This window comes from Lactuca serriola, chromosome 5 (genome assembly GCF_051521515.1).
Source record: "Lactuca serriola cultivar US96UC23 chromosome 5, Lser_US96UC23_V15, whole genome shotgun sequence".
NCBI lineage: Eukaryota > Viridiplantae > Streptophyta > Magnoliopsida > Asterales > Asteraceae > Lactuca > Lactuca serriola.
Window position 1 is genome coordinate 118101183 of NC_136412.1, and position 25020 is coordinate 118126202.

Sequence of the window (25020 nt, forward strand, 5' to 3'; positions counted from 1 at the left end):
ATCATGACTTGATTTACTCTGATTTACATTTGATCACTCGATCAATTCTTCTATAATTGGTGTCAAAGCAGGATTCAAACTGCAATGATCTGATTTTCATTTGAATCGTTCGTTTTTTGGTCAAAAGTTTGTCTCAAAATATTTTGCACAGTTCGATTCTGAAAATCGTCTTAGATCTACAGTTTTGTTTAGATAATGTGTTCAAATTGTATAATCGAGTGATCGATTTCAAGTTTCTGATTAATTCATTCTTTCAATCTTCAAATTTCTCAAGTTTTCTAAGGATTCTCATCTGTACAACATTGGCGAACTTCAACATGAACACGATGACATACTATTCTCATCTTCTTGGATCATCAACAAAAATTCCAATGCTGATTCCAGATTACTACGATCAATGGGCGGATCGTATGGAAGACTATCTCAATGGATTGAATGAAGAGTTATGGAATTGCATCAAAGGAAGTGTTCAACCACCACCAAATACTCAAACTATAGGATCATCTGGATCAACTTCTGCAGTAGAAGAATAAGCAACAAGGCTGAAAAACAATGAGAAGCGTTGTATGAGAGAGCTGAGAGGTGCTTTGCCACCTGTAGTTTATAACTACATCCGTGGTTGTAAAACTGAAAAAGAGATATGGATGGAACTTATCAGATCTGGTCTTTAGGATCTAATGATGAAGAAATGTGAAATCCAACTCATGGAGCTATGTTCGCACAGTTTGAGGATGACAAGAATGAAAAGGTGACTGATCATTGTTTCATGACTAAATCTGGAGTCAAATCACCTATGACTACAAATGTACGTTCTATTCTCAATCTTTTAATATTCCTCTACAAGCTTATGATTCTGAAGTAGTTGCATTTGATGATATTATTGCTTATTTCGATATTATTGTTGTGCCAGCTAGTAACGAGGCCAAGAAATTAAGTACTCAACTGCTAGAGACCCAAAAACTTTTAGATTCGAAACGTAGCAGGGTAGAGTATTTAGAATTACAAATAAAAAATGTCAATAATGATAGAGAGAATTTGGATAGAGATGTAAGGCTATTGCTTGCACAAAGAAACATATATTGTAATTCAACTAAACGTCTCTATACTAAATTGACTGCTTTGCATCATTCGTGTGATATTAGTAAAGAACAACATAGGAAATAATTACCTTTTCTTACTTTTGAGAGAGAGAAGGTTGATATTTTGTCCTATGATTGTGAACAAACCATAGCAGACTTTAACAAAGTGCCTGATGATATATATCCCTATGGTATTGTTAAAATAGATGAATTTCTAAATGCTGATGAACTTGATGAGATTGTAAATGAAAGTTTGACAAAAAGTGAACAACTCAAAATTTTGAAAAGAACTGAGAATTCGAAACTTGACTCTCAATCTAATTTTGCTGATATCGAAGACAACTTGATTGTTTTAGCGAAATCAGTGAAATTGAGGAGGAGAAAAGTGTTGATTTTTCTCAGTTATCAATCATTAATGTCACATCTAAGTCAAAAGGTAAAGAAATTTATAATGATTCGATGGTTAAGGATGACCCTGAGAGACCTTCTACTTCAAAAGTTTATGATTTTGATGATGTGGATGTACGAGACAGTCAAACTGATGATAGTGAAGATGAGAATGAAAATGATGTGATGAACAATTTTGAAAAAGAAACGAATGTTTCTAACGAAACCAATATTCCACGAATTGTTGTTGATCAAGTGTTTGGTGACATTGAAAATTTCGACAAAGTGTTGTCTGATAAAGGTGCTTACTATTTGGAGACCAACACTGTGGTTTATCCGAACTTCAAGTGCACAGATGATGTTGTGTTTCCGAATCAAGTGTTTGTCACTATTGGGAATGTTGAAAACATAAAACCAGAGTTCAACAAAATGGTTGAAGAAGATAACAAGAAAACATCAGATGAAGGATTCTTTTCAAATTAAAGCACTGTCGAAAATAATCTAACAAAGAATTCATATGTTTTTCAAAGACAAAAACCACAACGAAAATGGGTTGAAAAACAAGAAGTTGCAAAAGAAATTTTGAAACACGAATCATGTAAAACAAATGAGAATGTGAAACTTAATTCACAAGAATTTAAAGATCTTGTTGGAAGATTTTCGAAAGAAAAAGGAATTTCGAAAAGACAAGCTAGAAAAAGAATGTTTAGGCATGTTGTGATAAATGAAAAGCAATCAAATGAATCAACAAAGAAAAATCCCGCTCTATCGATTTCATGTGTATATCAAAAGTCAAATTCAAAGGATTTTCCAACGAAGTTTTCTAAATCATCATCATCAAAAAATTTTCAAACACATAATTCTCAAAAGCAATCTTCTTGAAACAGTCATAAAGAATTTTCAAATTCACATTCACCTTCCATAACATCAACAAATGTGAACAACAGATTTTCTACAAAAAGAACACATCAAAAGTTTGAAACTATTCGAAAATTTGAAAATGTTAGAAAACCTGAAAACCATCAAACATTTGTTAAAGGAATTTCCAAAACAAATTCAAAGTTTATTCCACAAAAACCGAATTTTCCAAATCCATCTACACAAAAAGCGAAAAAAATTTCATACACGAAAGGCATATCTGAAGTGTAAACCATGAATCATTGGCTTGAAAACAATGGGAAAAAGTATCAATCTGGGAAGTTTTCACAACATCAAATCAAAAAGGCTTATGAACAGTATTTGAATGATACTTCGTTTGGAAGTTCATCTTCAATAGAGTCAAATACTCCAGTTCAGAGATGGCAACCAATCACAAAAGAAAGACAATCTACGAAACATGAGAAGAAAGTTGGTGAAGCTGGGCTTTAAATTCTAAAATTCATTCTCTCTTTCAAGCTAATAACCAAGGACCCAAATAGCCTTGGGTACCTAAATTATTTCATTAGTTGTAGGTACTATGTGATGAGCAATATGATGAGAAATGGTATATTGATAGTGGTTACTCACGTCACATGACCGGAAGGAAGGAGAATTTACGTGAGTTTCGAAGTTTAGAAAATGTCGGTGTAGTGAAGTTTGGAAATAACCATAAATGTCAAGTTAAAGGTTATGGAAAAGTGACGAATGGTCAATTTATAGAGAATCGTGTTGCTTATGTGGAAGGTCTTCAACATAATTTGATAAGTGTTTCACAACTTGTTGTGGGCACTGGCAATCAAGTTGTGTTTAACGAAGAAGGAAGCATCATTTCAAAAGTCGAGATAAACGAAGTGTTGTTGAAATCAAAAAGATATGGAGATATGTTTACCCTCGACATCAAACCCATAGTTGGAAAACCCTCAATTTGTCTACTTTCGAAAGCTCCCACAGATGTTAGCTGGTTATGGCATCGACGTTTATCTCATTTAAACTTTCGTAATTTAAATAAATTGGCTACATAAGATCTTGTTCGAGGTTTACCTATGTTAAAGTTTGATAATGATACTTTATGTGCAGCTTGCATACAAGGAAAACGACATCGTAAATGGCATCCAATTGTCATTCATTCGAAAATTGTTGAACCGTTGGAACTTCTTCATATTAACCTTTGTGGACCATCAACTGTTGAAACTCTCAACAAGAAACGATACATTTTGGTTATTATTGATGATTTTTCACGATTTATGTGGGTGTATTTTCTCAAGTTAAAATCTGAAGTCGCCCAAACAATGATTGAATTTATCAATAAAATTGAGATAAGTCTGAAGAAGAAAGTTCGAAAAATCAAAAGTGATAATGGTTCTAAGTTTAAGAACAAAGTGCTAGATTTGTACTTAACGAAAAAAGGAATTCCGCATAACTTTTCTTCACCCTATACTCCTCAACAAAATGGAGTGGTTGAAAAGAGAAACAGGTCTCTTTGCAAAGCGGCGAGGACAATGTTGTATGCGAATCTTCCTCAATACTTATGGGCAGAAGCAATTTCGACCACATGTTTTACTCAGAATAGATCTTTTATTCATAGACGTTTCAATATAACTCCATATGAAATAATCAATAATCGAAAACCTAATGTCAAATTCTTTCATGTTTTTGGTTGCAGGTGTTTTATAATGAATCTCAAAGATAATCATTCGAAATTTCAAGCTAAGGCTGATGAAGGCATATTTTTGGGATATTCGAACAATTTGGTTGCATAAAGAGTGTTAAACAAAAGGACTCGAAAAGTTGAAGAAATATTTAATCTCACTTTTGATGATTACTTCGTAAAACAAGTTGAAAAAAGATTTTAACAAAAACCAATTCTTAATGAATCAACTGATGAAACTGACGAATCTATTTCATCTGATTTTGATTTTGATTTAATTTTTGGTGTTCCAGACAGGGCTGTTGATGCTGAAGTTCATGCTGCTGATAATCAAATTCCTGAATTTTTGAAACATCCTGATGATTCGACTATCACCTCTACGACATCTGCTAACGGCGAAAGTATGCAAGAGACGCATATGGAAGGGGAGTGTTTACATAATCCTTCTCATGTTAAGGGGGAACATCATTTCGAGGGGGAGAATAGCAAAATAAATGAAAGTTTCGAGGGGGAGCATCAGAATGAGAATTATGTCGAGGAGGAGCATGATGATACTGAAAATATAAATCATGAACAAAATGATGAGTTTCACGATCTAAATGATATTTTTTCTATTGCAGGATCCGAAAATGAAGAGATCTACAAAGATGCACCTTTGGACTTTGATCCAGCATATCCACCATTGGAAAAGTGGACAAGAAATCATCCGAAAAACAAGTCCTTGGAAATCCACAAGATGGAGTTGTGACAAGAGCTCAAATTCATGCAAAGAATGAGGTATTGAATACTCATCAAGAATTTTGCATGTTTAATGTTTTCATCTCCAAAATAGAACCAAAGACAATTAAGGTTGTAGTGGAACAACCTGATTGGGTTGTTGCAATGCAATCTAAATTGGTTGAATCTGAACGAAACAAGGTTTTGAGATTAATTCCTAAACCTAATGATGTTTCTATTGTCGGATTAAAATGGATTTTCAAAAACAAAATCGACAAAGATAGGAATATTGTTCGAAACAAAGCATGATTAGTTGTTAAAGGTTATTCTCAACAAGAAGGTATTGATTATGAAGAAACATTTTCCCCTGTTGCACGACTCGAGGTTGTTCGAATATTTTTGGCTTATGCAGCTCACAAATATTTTGATGTTTATCAAATGGATGTGAAATGTGCTTTTCTCAATGGTGAACTCGAAGAAACAGTTTATCTTGAACAACCTCCAGGTTTCGTAAATGAAGAATATCCTAATCATGTTTACGTTTTAGATAAAGTTGTATATGGGTTAAAACAAGCACCAAAAGCATGGTATGCAACTCTTACCAGTTTCCTAAAACAATCAAAATTCAAACAAGGATCAGTTGACCCCACATTATTTCGAAAGAAAGTTCGGAATCCTCTAATGCTTGTTCAAATTTATGTTTATGATATTATTTTTGGCTCTACTGACCCTGCTTTGTCTAGTGAATTCGAAAGTCTAATGAAAAGCCAATTCGAAATAAGTATGATGAGTAAAATCAATAATTTTCTTGGTTTAAACATTCATCAAAGCAGAGAAGGAATTTTCATCAATCATGAAAACTATACAAGGAATTTGCTCAAAAAATTTGGAATGACAAATAACACGAAGTCAAGAGTACCAATGGCGGTTGGAACAAGGCTAACCTCCTTCGTTAGAAACACCAGCTGTTGATCTTACTTTATACAGGAGTATGATAGGTTCATTGCTTTATCTTACAACAAGTAGACCTGATATCATGTTTTATGTATGTAATTGTGCTAGGTGTCAAGCTAATCTAAGAGAACCACACTTGACTGCAGTGAAAAATATTTTTTGTTATCTCAAGGGCACAATTTCGTTAGGATTATGGTATCCTTCGAAATCAGGATTTTTCATTTAAGCTTTTTCGGATTCGGATCTTGTAGGATTTACTCTTGATAGGAAAAGTACAAGTGGAGGATGTCAATTGCTGGATGTGAAGCTTGTAAGTTGGCAATCGAAAAAGCAAACATGTGTTGCAATTTCAACTGCTGAAGCTGAGTATGTTGCAACTGCCGCTTGTACTTTGCAAATCATATGGATCCAGAGCCAATTGTGTGATTATGCAATTAACGTGAAGAAGATTCCATTGTATTGTGATTCACAAAGTTCCATACGCATTTTTCATAATCTAGTACAACATTCGAAAACCAAACACATTGCACTTCGTTATCATTTTATTAAGGATCATGTGGAAGATGGAAATATTGAAATTCATTTTGTGAAAACAACTGATCAGCTAGCTGATATTTTCACAAAACCATTAGATGAAAAATCATTTATTAAAATTTTGACAGGTTTGGGCATGATTGATTCAAGTTCGGTTCCAGGTCTAATTTCGAGAGAGTGAAAAAGAAGGAAATTGAAAATGTGTCGATTTATAGGCGGTCCAGAATAATTCAAAGTCTTATAGTATTAATCATTCATAAGTTACTGTTCATGTTAAGCACTTCGACACACTTTGTATCCATACATTGGAGCTGAAAAGTTTCCTGTGTTTGGTAAATTTTCAATATTTTCGTTTGTTTGTTTTTTTTTCGAAAATTGAAAAACACAAAAATATTTTCGTTTGTTTGTTTTTTTATTTTCGAAAAATTGAAAAACACAAAAATATTTTCGTTTGTTTGTATTTCTTTTCGAAAAATCAAAAATATCAAAAAGATTTTCTTTTGTTATTTGTTTTAATTTTTGAAAAACATAAAATCACAAAAATATTTTTCTTTCTTTTCAAATATATAAAATCTAAAAAGATTATTGTTGCTTTGATCACTCTTTAAGTGTAGGTTCACATGAATATTCTTCAAGGGTCATGCTTGCTTTTCTAAGGGATGGAATGTTTTCTAAATTTTGTTGTACTAGTTAAGTTGTCCCTAGAAGCATGCTCCAGCATGTAGACCCAAGCCTCTAATGACTCAATGTGTGATTTTGAAAGCCTTAATGAAAATTTTCGTTTCGAAAGTTTCTTTCCAATAAGGCTTGCATTCACATTAGTCAACTGAGCTACCTTACTCTTCTCAAATGAGTTAAGAGTTTTTTGTTTGGTGCATTCATAACAGAGATACAATCGAATCTCGAACCAACCTTTTTCATCTAAACTTTCTAACACATTTCACACACAATGACATATGTCCGAGAGGTCATTGATCAAGTCAATCATGGCTTAGACATGTCAAAATTCTGCGTTTGTGATCTTGATTCATGAGGTCGTGATGAAAGTGAAACCCAATTTTCGAACCAATTAAGGAATTGATGGGGAACTACGTTCCAGATTCTCACGAAACATTTATTTCAGTACCAAACAATTTCGATACTTCAAATCATATTCTTTCGTTTTTAAGTGGTCTTGATCAAATGTTCGAAGCCTACGACATTTGTTTCCCAACAGGATCCAGTTACAAACTTTATTTTCTGAATATGATTTCCGTGTGAGTATCAATTCTTATCCTTTGTCACTTTCAAATATTTTTCAAAGCATACTTGTCACTGACTACACTGGTCACACAAGTGATTTTTGTTGTAATTACTCACCTTATGTTAAGGATGAAATGTAACGAAATTTTTAAGCCACCCACGAAACCTTGAAAAAGAAGCCATTCGAAACTTCTCTATAAGTTTTCGATTGTAATTCACGGGACACCACACAAGCAGTTGATTATCTCTCTTGATAATTAATGAAGTAACCTTTGCCTGGGGTTTAACTGCTTTCATGTCAAAATATTTTACATCACAGATCCATTTTTTTTATTCTTGTCTTATTTCATTGGCATACTGCACACAGGAAATCCTTGAGGTTCTGAGTAGTACCAACTCAGGCTAAAGATTTCGCAAGATTGGAAAATGACTTCGTTTATAAGCCCAAAAACAAAAGAGCCCAACCTCCATGCCAAAGATTTTCGATCTTATCCACTTGGTACTCACGAACAGTTTTGATGTAACTGTTTGGCAACTCATTTCGAGTTTCAAGGCACTTTATCTGACATGGCGTGTATAACGGCTAGTTGTGTGATTTTCAAGGAAGGACATGCAAAACTCATTAATGAAAATGTTTGCAATTCTTTTGGGGTTACATATAAAAGGCAATTCTTTTTTCTTTGATCATTATGCGTTCAAAAACTCTCCGACGAACAAAAGCCCTAATTCTCAGTTTCTTCAAATTCTCTTCAAGCTTTCAACAATGGCTGCTACTCAAAACACCTCTACTGATGAAGTTCTTTCACAACCAATCATGAAGATCCAGAGTACTAATTACCAGGTTGAGGGTAATGTTTCTTTATACCCTGAGGAATTGAAGATGCTGATCATTGCTCTTCAAAATTCTGGTCTTGCTACTGTGATGTTCAACTCCTTCGCCGTTCCGATAAGATGGTTATCCATGGCTGCTTTAACTGCTTCTTACAGCAAGGCTACAGTTGTGATTACCTTCAATCTAATGAATGAGAAATGGATTCGACTGACAAAGAAGATGTTTATTCAATTCTTGAATATCCCCAATTCTGCACCCTTTTTCAAACCCAACAATGATCAAATAATGTTTATGTTCAACGAGATGAGACATCAGACTTCACTCACAAAAATCAGTGATTTCAAGAAGTCAAGATTACCCTGTATGTGGACTTTCTTCTTTGGCATCTATCTTAGGTGTTTAAATCGAAGAAGTGTTGGTCTCGACAAAGGAAGACCTAAAGTCAATGTTATGGTGATGGGATTATGCTATGATCTCAATGTCAATTATGCGACTCAATTGTGGAAGGAGTTTATGAAAAGTTTGGAGAATACGAATATGGTAAAGGGTATTTCGTGTGCAAGGTATTGGAGTCTCATTCTTGAGAAGATTTACGAAAAAGAGGGAATTCAAGTTCCTGGTAATGAAGAAACATTAGAATTTACAAAGTATCACTTTCCGAATTCAGTTAAGGATGATTTGGAAGTTTTCCCAACAATTGCCAGAATTCCAGATGGCATGTTAAAGAAGGTTGATCCAACAAATCCTGTGTTGGTAAACTATTTGAAGACCATCAACCCTGATGTCGAAACTGGAGTGTTGCTTGCAGTTGATGCTGGGACTTCAAAACAGTCAAAGAAATCGAAGAAGAATGATGATGTTGACGGGTTTAATACAAACAATCTTATGTATGCATGCAACCCTAGATACGGATCTATGTTTTCACTATTAGTCATACAACATTATGAACACAAAAAGAAACCTAGCATGAATCTACTATTTTTCGAAATTAACATAGGAGAATAGAATACATACCTTTTGTTGTTATATTTGATGGGTTTAAGGTAAAACAAATAAACTAGAAAAACAATTCCTAAGTTCACATGCAACCTACTTTGGATCTATGTTTTATCTATTGAACATACAACTTTGAATTGCAAAACAAGAACCCTAGAGGAGAGAGGCTAATATCAAAATTAACAAACTAGGGTTTAGTAATTACATACCTTTCAATTGTTATAATAAACAATTGATAATTCCCTTGATCTTGATCTTGATCTTCTTGGAAGCTTAGCACCACAAGTGTAATGCCTCTAATGGAATCACACCCAAACTAGCAAGAAGGAAAGTAGAAGGATAGAGAGGGAGTATGCAATTTTTGGCCCTAAAGGTTTCTTCCAAAGAAAGAGTGACCAAAATGTGAACCAGGAGGCTCCTTATATAGTTGAGGGATCTAGGGTTTAGGAAAAACCCTAATGCTCCTTGCTTAGGGCCTAAGCAAAGCCAAAGGCCTTATCCAAGCCCCCTTGGACGAAATCCTTAGGGTTTCCCCTATAGATTTCGTCCACCTCCTTCCAAGGAGGTTCTGGAGCCTTCCACTCAACTATTAGATAATTGCAAACTAATCCCTGCACTTTATAATTAATTCTTTTAACCCCAAAATTAATTCTGATTATTTTCTGGCTAACAATTAATTAAAGAAAATGATTTCTTATTAATATATTAATCTTTTAACATATTAATAAATTCATTTATATTAATTTATTAATCTTATAATAAATTAATATCTCTCCTTTCATAATTTCCTTGTCCAGTTGCTAGGTTTGAGGGCAACCCAAAAGGACTGTGCTGCTATCAATTCAAGTACATACCAATTATAGTTATGGGCTTAGACACCTAATCCAACAGTCTCCCACTTGGATAAGTCTGTAACTATAAATGCTAGTATGCCTTCTAAATTTGACCAGCAAATTGTAGCTTCCAAAAAGCTGGTGCCGAACTCTGACCCAGTCAGTTACGAGTCCTAAGATAAGTGATCATATAATCCTTCGTTCTGCAAGATATCCCCAGACATAAGACATGGAATACAATCAATCTCTTTGTCCAGAATCTATGTTTCCCGATTTCTGATTTGTGATGATATAGGACTTCTAATCGAACACATCAATTCAGTCCTGGCTGGGCCCAGCGCATAAGTCAACACCAAATCATCGAGGGGCCCACAGATATCGATTTTCCCGTTAGGGCAAAAGGAACGAATAAACATTGACTCATATGCTTGTATCGTTTACTCATCAAACCATACATGACAATATGTTTTATAACACCAAGTTACTGATGCGTTTTCATATCACCAATGTATAGCCGACTTGCAAATTACAACTCATATATCTCTATTTCAAGATCATAGATATTATCGTCTCAGTATTACTCGTGATGAATTCCATGAAGTAATACTCTGAGCGTGGGTTTATCCAATACTCAAATCTCAATTTCTGAGTACTCATGAGCGTTGCAGCAAATCTATTGCCATGTCTATCCTTAGACAATCTACAATCCAGTTCATGACAGTCTTGATTCACTACTTACTTCCAAAAGTACGAGCGACTGTGGAGTTTGAATAATCTTATTATTCGGGAAGTCAAAACATGCAAAGTGAAACACAATAATAATATTATTCCTATATGGCCCCAAAGCTTTTGAGAGTAAATAAAAACACTTTTATTTAAACACCATATTGATTACTCATTATTCATTGCTTATAGTTTCAGAAAATCAACTTATTACTTGAATTATAACCACAATTGTCCCATGCTCCAAGCATGCACACTTTGGTTTCCTATGGTCCATACTTTGTGAAATAAATCAATTGAAAAACCTTTCCAATGATGCTCATTTCACAATTCCCAATCCCTATTATTAGTGTTAGAACATAAGGTTCTTGCAACTACTAGAATATGCTAGATTCTAACATTTTATGCAACGATCCTTTCGCAAAATCATAGCACAAAAGTCACCAAGACTTTGGCCAATTAAATTACAAAGTACTCTATCGGAAATTGTTACAAGATAATTCCATAGACGTGAAGTCTCACATTCAAAGTACATTCCTTTGAATATCCTTCTTGCATAAAAGTTTCTAATCTAGACACAGACTCTCAACATCCAACTCCCAATATGGAGACATTTCCATATTTTCCATATGACAGCTTATTCTTAATAGAATCTTATCTATTCATAATAATGTCAAGATAGCCCATTCAGTACTATACTTCTAACTACTCACAAACGACAAATCCTCAGTGAACCTCAGATTTTCCTTTGATAGTTGTTTAATTATTTTAGTCAAAACCGATTCTAGTTCCTTTTTCCCTCTTAATGCCCTAGGCATTTGGAAAATTTTAGAATGGTAAAATATTACAGCATATGCAATCGATCCTATACCCGAAGCGTATTGGACATGATGCATAATGTCTCACATAAAGAAGTGATACTTTATCATCCCTCTGCCATAATATTTTATGTGTCCTGTTCCCACAATTCGATCTATGAAGAGGGATGCCGTGATCATAATCGAATTTGAGAATGCACTATATATCCTTGACTAAATTTATTAACATTTCTCGATCTAAGCTTTAGAATTTTGAAATGAAGTATAATATTTTCTCCCTTAATTATAGCAAAACAACTTTTCAAACATTACAACTTTGCAAAGTGAATCTTTGTTTTCTATAATTAATATTGCTAACTCGCAATACTTTACCATAATAATCATGCTCCCACTAACATGATGATTATTTTCTTACCAACATAACACTTATGCTCCCACTAGCTTTGACATGTATTCAGAAAACAATTAAACTTCCAGAGAACAATGCTTATTGAATTCCTTAAGTTCATATTTCTAATACCTAATGCTTTGATAAGCCTTTATCAAAGCTTCTTAAAATCATACATCTTTGCCTTAGAAAGCTCATATGTGTGTCTAGACAAATTCAGAACTTATGTCACTAAGTCCCAAATGTTCAGACTAATTGTCAAATCTCATAATTCAAACTATGGAAAGGGATGCCGTAACCATAATCGAATTTGAGAATACAATTTCCACAATTGCTATCTTCTTAAAATCTCTCTTAGTGAAAGCATTTCCTCACAGTCATTTTCATGAAGGAGGTAATCTTATGACACTTAGATTTTGTGGTGTATAAGTTCCTATCCATGTGAATTTGTCAAAACCAAAGTTTGTGACAAATCCAAACTCATATGGACTGAACTTTCTCAATCTCGATTTCTTGCCTCATGGTAACACGAGTGCCCACCATGTCTTCCAAGTGGTTTATCAACTCATCCTTACTTATCAATGTACTTTCCATTGATCAAGGTGCTATGTCTTTATGCATTCACATGAGAACTCATAGAACTCACTTGCATAATTAATTCAATTGGAATGGCATAGAAAAGGAGTATGTCATCCACGATAGGCTATAAACCTCAAGTCGTGTGCTAGTGATGATTGATAAGGTTTATTCTTTATTAGTTCTTGAAACCTTTTTCAAGATCATTAAAACTCCCACTGACCTCTTGACATATACGATTCTCTTGTCAGGAAACTTTCCTCGACAAAACAAATATTCAAGAGTTAGTGTGGTTCTTATCAAGACAAAACACTTCACAAAATTTGTCCTAGTTGGTCTTTGTCTTATCCAAGACATCACAACTTACAAATTTTAAATGTGCAAGAATAAGAAAACTTTTCCAAATTCCACATTTTATGAGTGTTATAAACCTTCTTGAGACTTGTCACTCAATTCACAATCTTGGAGTATAACTCTAAGACTTGATGTTGGAACGAAGTATGATTGACTTCTTGATTTTAACCATTTCCACAATTCTCGATTCCTCTTCTTAGACATGCAAATGTACTAAGACTTACTTAGAGGATCAATTGAGATATGGTTCCTAATCATTAAGACTTATCATAAAACACAATAAAAGTTACTCTCCCTTCTTCTTAGAATAGAGATAATTTTATCTTTCTGCCTACTTGATGCTTCTTATTCGTTCTGCCATTGATTGAAATTCTTTCAATCAACTCAGAATTATATTTAATCTTATAAGCATAACCATATTCACTAAACTTTAGTAAATCATGACGAATATCTTTATCACTCTCGTGGTGAACTTGATCAATGTACAACCTAGTGTACTTGATCTCCTAGTCCTTCTCTTGACACTTTGTCAAAGAATTAGTCTATTTTCCAAATATGAAGTTTCTCATTCATCACGCAATCAAGTTGCATGACTCCAAGTTTCTGTCCAATTGAAGCTTGGGCGATGAGAATCTTTCCTCATTTGGTAAATTCTCGACATTTCCACAAATGACATAATTAAGAATCAAATCCATTATTGATAACAATACATCAATTTTTAATAACGACTTCATTGCAAGGATATATAAAATTATTCAAACCAAAAATTTTATTTTATTCATAAAAGCAGCGGAAAACTTGTCCTTACAATGCAAAATCAACTGAAAAACTATGTATTTATTCCTAACAAATCTATCATAACTTTCTAAGCTCAAAATCTGATCTTCGAATCCATGCGACGGTGATCCATTTCTTCGTGATCAGACTCATCTTGCTTTTCCATCAAGCTTCCTGTCTTTTCTCTCATCCTGCAAAACATTCAAATGTAATCTTATCACATTATGTATTAAGAATCAATGAATAGGAACTTGATGGAGTTAGATAGTGGATTTTATACCCAAGGAGGAGTCATAACACTAGACTCTCCCATTTCTTAGATCTCTCAGGTAGATAGGGCAGCTTCGTCTCCAATGCCCATTCTCTTGGCAATAAAAGCAAATGGACTCTTTTGGAATGATACAAGGAACAATCTCAGAGTTTACCTTTTCTGGATCTCCAATGTCATCATTTTCAATGTCCCTTGAAGTTTGGGAGTTTGATTCACCAGACAAATTTGCTTGATCAGCACGCCAAATCATTGCTGATTCAACAGCTATAAGCAAATATGTGAGATCAATGAGGGTCACGTCGTGATCCATCATATAGTACTCTCTAACGAACTCACTATATGATTCAGGAAGTGACTGAAGAACCCATTCAACAGCCAACTCACTTGAAATCTCGACACCAAACATGCTTAACCTATTAATGTGTGACTTCATCTCTAAGACGTGTGCACACACAGGTTTCCCATCTTCGTGTTTACTTGCCAAAAGGGCTTGAGTGAGCTTGAACTTTTCAAGCCTTCGAACTTGTAGGTTTGGGAGAACAACGGGAGGAGGTGGAGGAAGTGGAATCAAGTTAGTCCACATGGTAGGGATTGATCTTTCACCTTCATAGTGGAACAGACTTTGAGCAGGAATACTTTTTTCCTTTAGATTCGGGAAGACCATGGTTAGATTCAGACATCTACAAAACGGGAGAAAATTCAAGTTAGTTAATAAGAATCCTTGATGTAACACCCAAATGAAACATCGAGGCTAGGATCCAACACAACATTCCACAAATTGGAAGAGGGATGCCGTAATCCAATTTGCAGAATATTTGAAGGTAGGTAAATGACGATTTACCAATTTCCACCATGAAAAACAAAAAAAGTTAAGTTTTAAATGTATTGGAAACTCCTAGATCCTTTGAGATACATTGAAACTATTCAATGGCATGTTTTAATCTCGGATTATGCTCTTCTATTTGTGACTGGGATGCCGAGGATCACAAACAAGATGTGAATAACCATGCAAATGTGCTTGGTAACCTCATTGTCTTTATCATTAACTATTGATGTGCCGGTAAACCACACACGCTCCATCAAAATGACAATTATGAGATACCCATTACTACTCTTTATTAGTGCCTTTTAGTGTGCCAGTTAACCACACACGCTCCACTAACGACCAATAAAGCATAATGTGCAATTTCATGGATTAACATACTTTTCACATTTCTCCTAAATTAACTAGAGTTGGGATTTTGTAAAATAATGTTCTAGTACTTTATTTAATAACATTATACTTTTAATGAGATATAGTTGTCCTATCAAATCCGTTCTGCTAACGACCCTCCACTAATCAAGGAAGCGGTGGGTGAGAGTGGACACCCATTCAACTACCATTTTATAGGCAGTTTCCTTATACCCCCTTATAGATTAGCTTCGTGAATGAGGCATATTAGCGATTTGACTGACCATATTCTTATACATATATAATATTTAACTTTTAATTATAATATACATATAAGGTGTGTTTTAAAACATTTTAAAACTCCAAGGGTTTATATAAATTTTTTGAAATTTAAATTATTAAATTTTAAATTTAAGTAAACCAATTAATTAGATTTAATATTTATCTATTAATTAACTTTTAATTAATTTATTAAATATTTTAAGGATTATCTAATTAAACAATTAACTTAATCCTAATCCATATCCCTTCTAGATTTCAAAAATATGGGGATAGGATAATTTCCTTAATTTTCTCAACAAAATAACTAGATTTAATATTTGTCTATTAATTAACTTTTAATTAATTAATTAAATCTAGTAAGGATTATCTAATTAAATCAAACACTTAATTTAATCTTAATCCATATCCCTTCTAGATTTCGAAAATATGGGGATAGGATAATTTCTATTTATCTCTATTATCCAATAAGGCAACTATTATCCAAAACAAAGAAACCTTATAAGAGGGAGCATATTTCGAAATTACAAGGGGAGGAGGCTAGGGTTTTGGAAACCCTAACCCTAATTTCGACTAGGGTTCATGGAGGCTAGGGTTTTCGAAAACCCTTTGCACCAAAACCCTAAAATCGAAAATTTTGGCCTTTAGGGTTTAATGGCTATAAACCCTAATTTGCAATTCAACTATTATAGCAATTCAATTTAAAACAACAATGGCTCTGATACCACTGATGGGTTTAAGGTAAAACAAATAAACTAGAAAAACAATTCCTAAGTTCACAAGCAACCTACTTTGGATCTATGTTTTATCTATTGAACATACAACTTTGAATTGCAAAACAAGAACCCTAGAGGAGAGAGGCTAATATCAAAATTAACAAACTAGAGTTTAGTAATTACATACCTTTCAATTGTTATAATAAAAAATTGATAATTCCCTTGATCTTGATCTTGATCTTCTTGGAAGCTTAGCACCACAAGTGTAATGCCTCTAATGGAATCACACCCAAACTAGCAAGAAGGAAAGTAGAAGGAGAGAGAGGGAGTATGCAATTTTCGGCCCTAAGGGTTTCTTCCAAAGAAAGAGTGACCAAAATGTGAACCAGGAGGCTCCTTATATAGTTGAGGGATCTAGGGTTTAGGAAAAACCCTAATGCTCCTTGCTTAGGGCCTAAGCAAAGCCAAAGGCCTTATCCAAGCCCCCTTGGACGAAATCCTTAGGGTTTCCCCTATAGATTTCGTCCACCTCCTTCCAAGGAGGTTCTGGAGCCTTCCACTCAACTATTAGATAATTGCAAACTAGTCCCTACACTTTATAATTAATTCTTTTAACCCCAAAATTAATTCTGATTAATTTCTGGCTAACAATTAATTAAACAAAATGATTTCTTATTAATATATTAATCTTTTAACATATTAATAAATTTATTTATATTAATTTATTAATATTATAATAAATTAATATCTCTCCTTTCATAATTTCCTTGTCTGGTTGCTAGGTTTGAGGGCAACCCAAAAGGACTGTGCTGCTATCAATTCAAGTACATACCAATTATAGTCATGGGCTTAGACACCTAATCCAACAATATTGTAATAACAACTAATTCCTTGAGTTTCCTTAGCTCTTGAAAGCAAGTACCACAAGTGTAGTACCTCTAATGGCTCACAAACACACTTTGAGTGAGAGGATGAATATGAGAGAGAGGAGGAAAGGTACTAAGCTCCAAAATTCGGCCCTAGTAGGGTTTTCCCAAGGAGTAGTCGAATTCTAGTGCCTTATGTCACACCCCAAAACCAAGAACGGCGGAAAGGTTCTGGGGCGGAGGACGTCATGTATAATATCAACAACAATGTAAAGTAGTAAACAAGCAACAACATCATCCATTGCATTAATAAAATAATTATTATACAATTGTATTCTGTCAAATTTTGATAAACACTAAAGCATAAATCAAAATGAAAGATAAGTCTTGAATAAGCTCCATCTTCCTTTCTCCTTGCATCGGTACCTGTCTATGATGACCTGAGGATACAAGTAATTTTGAAAGCGAGTATCAGCTTTGAAGCTGGTGAGATCATAAGTATTTAGTGTCTTAATTTGTATGTAAGAATTTGTAAGTGTAAGTATTGTAAGAATTTGTAAGTGTAAGTATTGTAAAAATTTGTAAGTGTAAGTATTTTAAGAATTTGTAAGTGTTTGAAAAACCCTAGAATCCCTATGATTCCTTCTAGTACGTGAAGGTGTCTTCTACCAAGACCTAATTGTTCTGTGTGTGTGTCTCTTGTAAGAGTATGTATTTTTCCAAAGTATAACTATCATTATCCAAAAATATAGTTTGTACATTTATGTTTAAGTGAGGTTATCACTAAAAATATGTAATGGAAAAATTAACGTAGTACTAAACGTAGCTCTAAAAGGACTACTACCGTACTAACTACCTCAGGCCGGATTTTTGGCAAAGGCACTATGTGATAAATTGCGCCATACTATCGACTGTAACAACGACATACGAATGGTCGTAATAACGGAATGACGTTTGGCACCCGTAGATCTGCAGATCCCACTGTAGCTGGCAGTAAGGTGTAGGATGGTCAATCCAGTATAGATCTTTACACAAACTCATACTATGGACTGGTTACATCGACATAAGAATGGTCGAACTTAATGTATGACGTTTGGCACCCGCAGACCTGCAGGTCCCGCTGTAGCTAGCAGCAAGGCGTAGGATAGTCAATCCATTATAGAATCTATACGCAAACTCAACGCTCCCCCTTCAAGAGACTCTGGCCGCAACTCAAGTCATGAGGTTTTAAGTCATGCTCCGATTTAAATCACAGTAATTAACGCATTCTCATATATGTAATGTAATGTGCTGTTCTAGCTGTAATGTAATGAACTGTTCTAGCAAGTATAGTAATGTAAGCGTTCTAGCAAGTATAGTAATGTAAGCGTTCTAGTATAAATGTATGTGTTCTCGTCCTAGTATAGATGTTTATGTAATGTACAGTAATGTTCTAGAAAGTATTGACTCATGAAGGAGCTGACTCATTGTATGATATCGCGTTCTAGTAATGGTTCTAGTATCTTCCTGAACTACCCATATGGTAGCTTACTAGTAATCTAAGTGGTACGTATGGACGTGAATGTATACCCTTGCTACCCAAGGGCATAGGATGAATTAGAAGGACCCTTTTATGACTCTATATGTACACATAATATATAACTAATATTTAAACGACCTTCGGACGAGTATCCGATATGCCACCAGACCACATCTCAAGCGCGAAAAGGAAATAGGGTGGATAGCCTTCCTAAGTCTTTTAAACATTTCTTATATAACTATACATATAGAGGCATGCAATTTATAATATCAAAGCATAAATAAGTTTAGTAAAACATTTGAAATATAAATATTAGTCTAAGGGAAAATCGACTTGATGTCAATCTACAAAACAATTTGAAGGCATAAGTTTGATAAAACAATATAAGTACAAGGAACATTTGTTTGATAAAACAATATAAGTACAAGGAACATTTGTTTGATAAAACACAGTTGTAAATAAGTTTGAAATATGATAAACAGAGTAAGAAGTACAGTGTAGTAAGTAGTTTGAAACATATAAATTGTTTATAAAAATCATTTGAAAGAAACTGTCTGGTAAAACGGCTAATGAGTAGCCAAATCTTTTGAATGTTGTATATTAATCACATGTGATTGATGTAATAAGTAATATAATCCTACTTACTAATCACATGTGATTGACATAATGAGTAGCATGATTCTACTTGTATCCCCCCCATAAAACATTTAAAATAGTTTAAAATATTAGTTAAGGGGTATGAACTCACCTGCAGTAAGTGACTGGAATTGAACGGGCTGTTATCGTACGGAAGGATCGGACAAGTGCTTGGTGTCAAGTGGAGACTTAGACACACACAATGATCCTAATTACATATGAAGACATATGTATATAAATAATTAGAGATTTAATCACTAATCATACAAGTATAAACATTTAAGTGCGAGGACAACACTTTTGGTCAAGTGCTAGGAGGCTAATGGGTTGCAACAAAGGAGTGCAATGCCCCTAATGGAAGTTTAAGGTCAAAAGACCATATTCATTAGAGTTTACGGCCCAGGGGAGTAAGCTCCTGGCCGTAAACTCTCAACCAAGTCATGAAATGGAGTTTAGAAGTACTACAACCTTAGAGGGGAATTGTTTCAAGGCTATACAAGTGTTTGGGCACCACATTGACTCCTTTGGGGAGTTTACGGCCCAAAGACCCTTTTCCCTTGGAGTTTACGGCCGTAAACTCCCTTGGGAGGGTCCTTATTGTTCTTTCAAGTCTCCAACATTTCAAGGAACAAGTCTAGGCTTCAACCATTGGCTTATGGAAGGTTTATGGCACTAAATGGGACCATTTGATGGAGTTTACGGCCATATAACTCTTTGGGCCGTAAACTCCCTCACATATGAGGTTCTAAGAATTTTAACTAGTCCAAAACTCATCTAGGTACTTGCCCTAAAAGTCTCTTGGCCTAAGGAAGTGTCTAGGGTGTCCTTTGACCCCTTTAAAGGAGTTTACGGCCCAAGAAATACTCTTGGCCGTAAACTCTTCAACACTTATGCTTTTCATGAGCTTTTTAGGTCCTAAACACATTAAGGTGCTTGCCTAAAATGAAGACTAAGCCCTAGGAAGAGTTTGAAGGGGTTTTGACCCTTGATCTTGGATTTTACGGGCTAAGGAGCATTTTGGCCGTAAACTCCCTTCCAAAGTTGGTTTCTAATTGTTTTGTTGGCCTAAGACATGAGTTTTAAGGCTTCTAGGTCCTTGTTCTAAGGCTAAAGGATCACTAGGCACTCAATTGTGCCTTTTACTTGGAGTTTACGGCCCAAGAGGTGTTCCTTGGCCGTAAACTCCTCAAACTACTTGGTTTTGATTTGTTTCTAGCCTCTAATGATCATACACTAAGTCCTTAGTTAGATGCCTAACATGGAAATGGGACTAGGTGGCCTTTAGGCTTGATTTTGGAGTTTATTCCCCAAGAATGTTCTTGGGCAGTAAACTCCCGGATCTTGTACTTTGGACATGTAAATAATGTTATTAAGCATATAACAAGTATTAAAACACATCTATGAAAGTAGACTCACAATCTGGGATGAAAACCCGAAGATCCGTGAGAGAGAAATTTGCTTTTCTCTAATTGGAATTTAACTAATGAACCAATTTGGTTCAGAATTCTATTTATAGTCCTGAGATTTTTGGCAGAAAATATTTCTATTCTCGGAATGGGTTCTAATGACCTAGAGTAATGGAATTTCAGTGTTGCACAAAATTCCAGTGCATCCACTCTCCTAATAACTCCTTAGGTGTAAAACCCTGAAACTGCCAAACTTATTCCATAAGTCTAAAATTTTATTGTAGCTGCTCTACTACTATTGGATTGAAGTGGTTTGATTTGAATGGAAAATTTCGGGTTGTCACACCTTAGGGTGTTATTTATACTTGAGGCTAGCTAGGGTTTCAAGGTGGAAACCCTAATCCCTTAGCTTAGGGCCTAAGCAAGTCCATGGACTCCTTTCCTTAAGCCCTTGGACGAAAACTCCTAGATCCTTCTAGGATTTTCTTTCAAGCCTTAATCAAGGTGATCCAATAGCCCAAAGTCTCAACTATCAAATAATTACAAAACAGACCCTGTAACTTTAATTAATTCCTTTAATCCAGAAATTAATTCCTAATTAATTTCTAATTAAATACTAATTAATAATATGATTCCAAATTAATATATTATTCATATAATATATTAAAAAATCATCTTTATACCCTAATTTATTATTGATAACAATAAATCAGCCTCTCTCCTCAACAGTCATCATGTCTAGTCACCAGTGTGAAGGCAACCCAAAAGGACCATGCTCACAATCGGGTCAAGTACATACCAAAATAGTTATGGACTTAGACACTATGTATCACCTCGTTCTTTAAGTGTGTGACTATGAGTCCCTAAAGTTTAAGAGAAAGGTAGTTCTGGTCCTTTTCGAGAAATGAGTTTCATCCGAGAAGGTTTCGGGCTGGCGTATGTGTTAGAAGCATTGGGTTTCTCGTCACCCCGTATGAATGTAAACTATTTGGGAGCGGGTTTAGATTAGAGGAGTTGCGGTGTTCGTAGATGATTATTGTTTATAGCTTGTTGTAGTATAAGTGGAAGACGGGTCCCATGCATGCATGGCATGCATGAGTTTTAGAGTCTGGCTGGGTACGCCCAGCGTAAGCTGGACGTACGCCCAACATAATGGGAGGATGATATGCGCGTTGGCCGGGTGAGTACGCCCCGCATACCAGGGAGGTGCGCCCCGCGTACTCACAGGAATCCCAAACCCTATTTTTAGGGTCAGCCACTATATAAGGAATTAGATGGTTCACCCCTCAGCCTCCTTACACTCATCTTCAACCTCAGAGAAACCATAATCTCGTATTCCCTCCATATTTGAGTGTGTTTGACCTTGAGAAGCTTGTATTGGCAAAAGAAGGGCTTGAAGGAGAAAAGGGAAGTTGTCAAAGAAGAAGAAGAACGTGTGGAACTTGTGGATCTGAAGAAATACCACCCTTTGGAGCTGGTTTAAGGTATAAAGCTTCTTTCTTGACCCTCATATTGCATAGATCTATGTATTTTGAAGCTTTGTTATCATTCTTGTCCCAAAAGTCTTCATCTTGTTGCATAGTCCGATTTGGTCAAGTGTATCTGTCCTTTCAGACCTTTGGAGAGGTCTTGAGTGATAAAAATGAGGTCCCAAGGGCTGTAGCTATTCCATGTATGAGTTATGTGGGTCTTAATGGATTAAGACCTTGGATTAAGAGCTTAAGGACGTCCCCAGTAATAAAGCCTGAGACTTTATGATTTCTAATCATATTTGGCACATGGATCTGTAGTTTGGGCTTAAGAGCTTAAGCCATAAAGCTGTAAGAAGGACTTAATAGTTTTGGCAGTTACGCCCCGCGTAACGATGTAGTACGCCCCGCGTGACGGGCCGGTACCCCGATTGTCCTTTGCGAGTCAATGCAGTACGCCCCGCGTACCAAGGAGAGTACGCCCCGCGTACTCCTCCTGTGGACTTCCTTTTGGGCCTTTGTGTTGGGCCATTTGCGGGTTGTGGTGTTTGGGCCAAGTCTAGAAATTCGGAATGGAGTATTTTGGGTCCAATTAATATTATGAATATTGGATCTAGACTCATTTGGTGAGGTGGGCCCAATTTGGTAAATTGGGCCAATGTGGGATTTTGTATGAGATTGGGACTTTGGTCTTGGCCCGATAAGTGAAAGTATGATTGACCCTATGTTTATTTTGTGATGATGGTTAGTTCGGGATTTGCGGTGAGTTGGTGATTCGAGAGTCTGCTTCTTCGGTTCACAGTGTCGGCAATCGCGAGGTGAGTTATCCTCACTATATCAACGGGGTCTACGGCACCAAGGCCGACCCTTTATCGGATGGAAATCCGAGTAGTGTTTGTTGTTATGATATTGCGGAATATGGGCCGGAAGGCAATACGTTATGGGCCAGAAGGCATTATATGTTGTGGGCCGGAAGGCATTACATGTTGTGGGCCGGAAGGCATTGCGATGTGGACCGGAAGGTCATGGACTGGAAAGGCATATGTGTGTAATTAGTATGTTGACTGATTCGTAGGGTGATGTTATGCTAGTGACCGGTTAGTCCGGCATCTTGGTTAGGGTAATGATATGTTATGTGATCTGTTGATCGATTTGCTGACTGTGATCTGTTGAGTGATTATATGATATGTGCACAGTTGCTTGGCCTGGGGTTTGACCCAATATGTAAGGCTGTTCTATGTTCTGTTATGTTATGTATGCTGTTATGTTATGGGCCGGAAGGCGATGTGTTATGGGCTGAAAGGCAATATGTTATGGGCCGGAAGGCGATATGTTTTGGACCGGAAGGTCGTGGCCTGGAAGGGCGTAATTGTGGTTGGTATTTTTTGGGGTATCTCACTAAGATTTCGGGCTTACAGTTGTGGTTTTATGTTTCAGGTTCTCAGGAGTCTGTGGCAAGGCAAAGGCGTGATCGTACCGTTCCCCGCGTTGGTGTTTTATGATTTGAACCTGGGAAAAATACTCTGTTAAATAATGTATTAAAAACCCTTTTTGTAACAACGTTATTAAAATGAGTGGGTTTTGAAAAGTTTTAGTTGTTTTGAAATTTTGGTCGTTACACACTAATCCAACAGTCTCCCACTTGGTTAAGTCTAATAACTATTCTACGTATAACTTCAGAACCTGATCAGCAATCGTAGCTTTCAAAAACTGCTGTCAACTCTGATGTTATCAGAAGCATGTCATTTAAATAAGAGATCATATATTCCTCCATTCTAGATATCGTATAGACGAGACATGGATTTTAATTATTCTCTCTGTCTATATGTTGTTTCCTGATTTCAGATTTATGACGACTAACAATAGACTACAGTTGAACACATCAACTTAGTCCCGGCATGGCCAAGCGCTTAAGGTGTCATCACTAAATCATCGAGGGGCCCGCAGATATCGCTTTCATCCTACTTTGGGAAAAAGGAACAGATTAACTTCGACTCAATGCTTGCTTGTACTCACTCACCGAATCACACACGACAATACTTTTATAACACCAAGTTACTGGTGCGTTTACATATTATCAATGTGTAACCGACTCACAAGATACAACTCACACATCTCGGTTTCAAGAATATAAGATATTATCGTCTCACCAATCACTCATGATAAAATCCATGAAGTGATCCAAGTGAGTGTGGGTTTAATCCAATACTCTAATCTTATAGCAGCACTCATGAACTCTGCAGCAAATTTGTGCTATGTTTAAACGCTTTAGACAATCTACAGACGGATTCATGACATTCTTCTTTCATACCTACTTCCAAAATATGAGCGACCGTGGAGGGTTTGAATAATCTTATCATTCAGGAAGTCAAAACATGCAAGGTGAAACACAAGAATAATACTAATCCCACATGGCCCCAAACTTTTGAGTATAAATAAAACACCTTTTATTTAATCACCATATTGATTACTCATTATTTATTGTTTCGGGTAATCAACTTCTTACTTGAATTATAACAACAGTTGTCCCATGCTCTTAGCATGCACACTATGTTTACTTATGCTCCTTACTTTTTGAAATAGTATATATAATTGAATAACATTTTCAATCACCCTCATTTCACAATTTCTAATCCATTTGTGTAAGAATACAAAACTCTCGCCACTACTAGAATATGTTAGGTTTTAACATTTTATGCAACGGTCATTTCGTAATGTTACGACACAAAAATCACCAAGACTTGGCCAATGAAATTACAAAATGCTCTATTGGAGATTTTTACAAGAAAATTCTATAGTCATGAAGTCTCATATCAACAGTACATTCCTTTGAACATCCTTCTTGCATAAAAGTTTTTAATCTAGAGATTTATTCTCGATATCTAACTCCCAATATGGAAACATTTCCATA